Source organism: Phragmites australis, chromosome 5 (genome assembly GCF_958298935.1).
Source record: "Phragmites australis chromosome 5, lpPhrAust1.1, whole genome shotgun sequence".
NCBI classification, from domain to species: domain Eukaryota; kingdom Viridiplantae; phylum Streptophyta; class Magnoliopsida; order Poales; family Poaceae; genus Phragmites; species Phragmites australis.
The window spans coordinates 10,697,607-10,704,469 of NC_084925.1; positions in this window are offsets into that span (position 1 = coordinate 10,697,607).

The window sequence follows — 6,863 nt, forward strand, 5'->3', positions numbered from 1 at the left end:
GAAGTGCAAATTCTTCGTGTGGTTTGCAGTCCAAGATAGAATCTGGACTACGGATCGGCTTGGTCGTAGGGGATGGCCCTGCAACCCTGTATGCATCTTATGCAAGCATTCCCAAGAGTCTTATCTTCATTTGCTTGCAGAATGCTCATTTCCTAGAAGGGTCTGGCATAAGGTAGCAAGGAAGCTGAAACAGCCGGCCATCCTTCATGAGGCGTGGACGTATAGTGCATCTATGATTGAATGGTGGTCTTCAATAGCAAATTGTGTCTGCTCTTCTAGGACGGCTTTGAGAACACTTACAATACTTGTCTCATGGGAGATTTGGAAAGAAAGAAACAGACACACCTTTGAGAGCAAAGAAAAATCAGTTGTTGGAGTCTTAAATATCATCCTTGAGGAGGCTGATATCTTGATTTTTTTTTTAGGTGCACCATTTAGGGTGCTTCATGTCGTAAGAATATGCTTTTGTTTTTCTTCTCTCGTATGATTATATTGCTCCTATTTTTCGGGTTTCGGGGCCTTTGGTTCGCGGAGATCCCTCATGTCACCTTGTGTTCTTTAGCCCGTTGGGCTTTCCTCTTTTTGGGCAGCTCTCCTAGCGGTTAGGTTTAAAAAATAATAATCACTGCATTAGAATATATATCTCGTATGATTATGGTACGATCACTCAATGCGGTCACTAGCTCTTTCAATAGTTACGGTAGATAATACCTCACATACAACTCTCGTGCAACCATGCATTTCAACCCTCCGGCACATCGTTAAAGTATCTATCTATGCCAGTGGTACTTTGCTACATATCTATTTATGCCAGTGGTACGTACGTTGCTACAAGTACATACATTATTGTTATACGATTTTGTTTCATTGCGCGTAGGTATAAGAACATTTAGAGAGGAAGAAACAAACCCGGACACCCTCACAGGGTAAGATGACAAAATTAGGGGACACGTCCACAGCCCGACGTTGCTAGCTGCGCACGTGAACTCGCTACCATCCATGCACCAGCACAATTATAGGCCGATGGGAACGAACACGAGATCCCGTTTCAATTCGTCCATAACCTCAACATTCAACCTTAAAAGTCTAGCCAGATCAGCATCGATTGCCCTATCTGCGAAAAGGTAGACAACGCAACATATGAGATCGATTACGCAGGCGTACGTACATACATCTCGTGTATATATTCACGTAGCAGGTAGCTAGATTTTCTTCTGAATGAGAAAAAAATGTATATATGCACTAAACATTATTTCAAACTTCTAAGATGTTAGTTATATACGTGCAGATCGTTTCATATACTGCAAGATTGTAATCCAACTTTAAGTAAAATATAAAACGCCATCTTTATTCATGGAAAGAAAACGAACCCCAGACCAGTGAAAATGCGCCCTTGCGTCTTACCGGTGAGCCATAAGCTCGTTTGCTTGTGTGGCGATTCGTGCTTATGATTTATTAATTTTTTTCCATGAGTATATATGCACGTTTCACTTCGAGGATTCAGTACAGTACTTAGGTCAAAATTACGGTGGATTTGGACAGACCGCGTCGATCATCAAACTTAATTTGACCCGGTTCACCAAACCCGACCCCAAAATTATAAGTGTCCTTATACAGTACAAGACTAGAATCAGAATATCAATCTGGTAGAGAAGCCTGCAGAGACTAAGGGCTCCAGAAGCCTACAACATTACCTGCATCGTCATGCTCTGGACAGACATAAATATATATTATATATATCAGCAGTTGATTCGTCAATTCATAGCTTAATTATGTATCTATTCTTGCATCAACGAACAACTAGTTCTTGACTTATTTCTGGGTTAGCCTGGCTAACTCTGTCTTGGAATGAGCCCTCCCAAACAAATTAAAATGTGCTTGCTTCAACTTTTTAGATAGTGACGGATGTCTTGGTAAGAGGACTCGCATGTTGTAACAAGACTATTAATTACAAGGTAAAAGTAATCTGATCTGACGCGTCATTAGGACCTGTCACGCATTCATCAGGTAGTATGACGGGGAAACGTACAATAATATGACTCAACCTCTTTTCTGTTAAACTTATCTTTTATTTCCCCTTTAAATAGTACTACTGTCAAACAGTTGTATCTTTGACCTACAATGTCTCCTTTTTTTTCTTTAGGTTGGCTATCGTGTGCAAATATTGTCTGCTATATATGCCCGAGTACCTGACTTCACTTGTGTACCTTCCGTCGAGCACCGTAGAAGATGACAATGTTACCGTCGTCGTCGACGACGACGTCGACACAGAAGCCAAAGAAATGCCTAACTGCATTGGAAAAAGAAGTAGAAGAAGAAAAGAAACGCCTAAGAGGATGACTTGGATGGTTAGAGACCTGTCATGATCAGCCGCCTACTGCACTGTGGGAAGAAGCTGGAGAACGAAGCCGGTCCTGACCGGCAGAGCAACGTCCAACCTTGGGGGCTGGGGGCTGGATAAGGGTTGCCATCATCCATCGTCCAGGCAATTGCGCGGCTAGTTTCAGAAAGTTCAAAAGGTTGGTCGGCTGACATGGGCATAGCATCAAGCTGATGCAACTCATGCCTTCAGAAACTGCCTAAAAAACGAAGGAATTAATCGGTAAAGTGTGTCATCACTGTATAAAATAGTCCGTTAGCACCCCTCGTCAGTAGTCCCATTATGCGTACGAGGAGGGTACAAAAGACAAGCAGCTGAAGAAACAGGAGAAGATGGTGCAAAACGGCAGCAGCATCTGAGATGGAATCGGCCAAGCTGAAGCTGCAGCTGCAACAGTTTATAAAATTTTGATGAGAACGATAAACATAAAGATATATATGTGAACCGATGGTGCTGGAATAAACGCTGCATGTTCAGAGCTCTTTCTCTGCAACTTGGCCTGCAAAAGTTGAATGACCACAAGAGCATGGCACTACTGCTACGTTACAAGAAGGAATGCAATATGATAAGAAAATCTGGGCTCCACAGCTGCAAGGAAACAAGACATTTTTTGCAGATAATGATACAAAAATGATGTGGTGCGTGCATCATGCATGCGTCTGGGGACCCTTCCATCCATCGCTGATCCCAGGACATAGAGTGTCGACAAGAACAGCTGTTAGGGTATCACAATCGCAACGATGCCAGAGCGAAACTGCAAGATTGCAATTCCTTAAGAATGCCTGGAATGCACAGGGAAGAGGAGAGGATGCACAGCAAAGGTTTCCTGACACTGAGTTTACTTCAGAGTGGAAGGCATCATCAACAAATTCAGTTTAAATTTTGGTTTCAAGAACATGAATGAAACTGGCCAGAGACTACATAGTGCACCAGCGCATATAGTGAATTCACACATTTACTCCAATATAAAATGAGCACAGTGCACATATACAACAGTGATCGAGAAATCATAACTACCCACCTCTCATGAGGAATACAAAAATAGCACGGTTGACAAGTAGCTGCCAACACATCACCACTTTTCTTTTCTTTTTTCAACGTCACTAAAGACCCCAACAAATAACAGAGTGACACTCACCCTCTCCACTGTCTAAATCAGGAAATGCACCAGTAGAATAGCTCGTAGAAGGTACATCTACAAAAGCAAACTCGAGGCTGACCTCCGAGAGTGACCAAATTAACCTTCCAACGAACAATCGATAACAGTGATAATCAGACATCCAAATAGGTGCAATGTATCATTCATCTCACAAAGACCATGGTACTACTAAAAACAGCATTTTTTTTTCAAAAATACGGCATGAGTTCTGTCTATTTTATCATAGGAGAAAAGAATTGATCTAATTTATGAGAAAAATCGAGTCCAAAATTCTTACAACAGCACGATTAATTAGAGGGAAACCAACTAAAACCCACGATTAATTAGAGGGAAACCAACTAAAACCCTTGGACTTTGGACGACGGAGATAACTAGACCAAAAGTGGCTCGCACATCACTCAACATAGCTCGAAAAGACAGAAGACAGAGACCAGTACAGGCCATCGTTGCAAATCCTGCCGCTCCAGTAGCATAGCAGATCCGACTTCTAAAAACGGATCTCAACTGCTGCCTCATTGTTATTACGCTCACGCCCATGGCCACTACTGACATCACGAAAAAGAGCAGTGCCTCGTGTCATCGTTGTCGAGCTCCATTGGACCCTATCGATGCAGCAGCTTTGACTCCACCTTAGCACGCTCCTCCTAAAGCGTGTCAACCGCCACCCGAACACAAAGCGAAAACAGCAAAGAAGCAGCAACCATGCCGACACTTATGCGCCTTCTAGAGTGGTCAAAGCCGCCGCCAAAACCGACCACGCTTCACCCAAACCAGCAGCCACCAATATACAGCGATGGACCTCCAAAGGTGACGCCTCCAAGGAGGACGCGATATATTAAATGCCACCATCACCCATCCAAAAGCCCAGACACTGTTTTCACCTGGAGAGTCCCACAGGTGGGAGAGGGGGAGGCGCCACAACAACACCTCTATGGATGAGAACGGCGCTCGAAGGCGTCGCCGTTGTTGGCACCAGCAACTAGTCACACTGCGCATGGTGCCTCCCCCAAAACCACCCACTGCGCACGGTGACTGCAGAGCCACCACTGCCAAGGCCGCCCCACCAACCAGGCTACGGCCGACACATCATGCACATGTCATCCTCACGGCCACCACCCGTCACCAAGCTCCCCACGAGCCAGATCTGGTGGGAAGAAACATATCGATAAGGGGAGGAGCTAGAATGGCATTGGGAGGCCGTGATAGAGCAAGTGCCATGAGGCTGGAAGCATGCCGTCTGGCATGTGGATCCAACCTCCTCGTCACCAGGCCGTTGTGCCGCACCACTGGGCGCGCAAATCTAGTCCCCGCGCCACCACGTCGTCGTGTCAGACCGCCTTGCCGCGCTACCGGGCGCGTGGAACAGGCCCCTGCACTGCCCGTCACACCGCACCGCTAAGCGTGCCGATCCGGCCCCCACGTCGTAGGGTAGCCACGCCGCCCAGCACCATCGTGTCGTGACACTAGCTCGCGGAACCGACCAACGCTCCAATGCACCTCTGGGCTGCCAGGCGTGCGGATCCGGTCGTCAGGCGCCACAGTCATGCCGAACGCGTAGATCTGGCCACCGGGTGCACTAACTTGGAGCCACATGAAGGGGAAGATGAGGGGTTGAGAAGGGAAGAAGGAAGCCGCGACGGCCACCGCTTGGTGCTGGTGATGGTGGTGGCGGCGGCAACCGTGCGAGGAGGCTGTTGAGGTGGGGAGGCGGATGGCCTCTTCTACTGAAAAAACAGCATTGATCGTTCATTTCTTCTCTCTCATCGAAAGATACCAGATTTTCAAAACTCGTGCTTGTCAATGATTGCAGTCATCCTCTTTTCCAGTGTTTGTCAGTCAAAATTCCTGCACCGTTAACACATGCAGAGTGCAATAGCCACCAGATCTGCATTGACTAAAGAAACGATGCGACTATATGCGCGGCGAAGGGAAGATTGCATGATAACTGCATGTGTAGTACAGGAGCCTCCATTGTAGAGAAGGATGTCGCGTTTCCATGACATGCCTAATTGGAGTATCCTTGCTTGACAGCTACAGCTTGCTAACTGAAAAGAAAATAAATAACAAAGTTATGTGACATAGCATTCCAATCCATTTCCAGTGCAGTAACAGCCTGATAATTATTGGACTTCCTATCCCTTCTCCAAATTCCAATCGGTTAAGACACTCCCACTGCCAGGCCACACCCATTTTCCTTGTGCTGTTTCAGTGCATTGCCTACCAGTCCTGCACTCCTCGTCAGTCATTGCTCAGTGATCTCACACCTCCACTCAGGCCAATTAATCCAGCTGATGCATGCCCCACTATAGGCACTCTTTCCATCAGGTATTTTCAGAATTTCAGATTAGTAATAGGAAAGGTCAACCAATTGATACTTCAGTCCCGTTCCATAAAAGTTAGCATCACACTGTCCCGTTTTACTAGAACTACTGCGGGAATATTTAGAGAAGTAGAGCAAAAACATAAATTTCCATAAGGCATGCAACCGAAATTGTACAGTATTTTTGCTGGATTACAGTTGAAAGGTCATATAGTACTCTCATCAAACAGGAATCCCGCAAATTTGGAAGGACCGAAGCTAATGACGATTTCGTTGAGAAGCCACACAAACTTGGAAGGAAGCCAGCTTCTGAACCAGTCATATTTAAGAGTTAGTACGGGTAGGTCTTATCTCAACTCTTCACTTCTATGTGAGGTATAGAAAATTGTGGACGACAACATTAATATAATTCTTTTAAAAAAATACTCTTTTACCTAAAAACTAACACTATCTCTAATTATTGAAGATGCCCTTAGTACCACCTCTCTGGTTTAAGATATGGTGACTAACCTAAGTTATTTGTAAAAAAATCAAAGAACATAACGCTTACCTTCGCCGGAGATAGATTTTGATAGGACTTCGCCGTTTTCTTCTACCTCCCCCCCCCCCTCTCTCCTGGTGGCTAGGAACAAATGGGCGGTGTGAAAGCCCTAGTCGTAGCCCTTTATAAAGGAAAATGTGTCTTCCTTCCAACGGATGACACCTTTTTAAGTGGATCCGGAGATGCGTAGACGCTCCAACCGACAACAATTCAACATGACAGCCATTGTGGCTCCGCAGTTAATTATTTTTCCGTTCAACCGTGAGGCCCACCACATGTTGCTCCTTCTGCAATTTTTTCAAACAGACATTGCCCGCTTTCGATGATGGAAGGATAAGAGGCAGCTGCACCATGGACCCACTCTAGCCACTATCTATTTTTCAATTTTTTTGCCCTTCTGGTAGCTTCCCATGCTCATGGGATCTGCAGGTGAGGTAGAGATTTCTTTCCCTATTTGGATAAC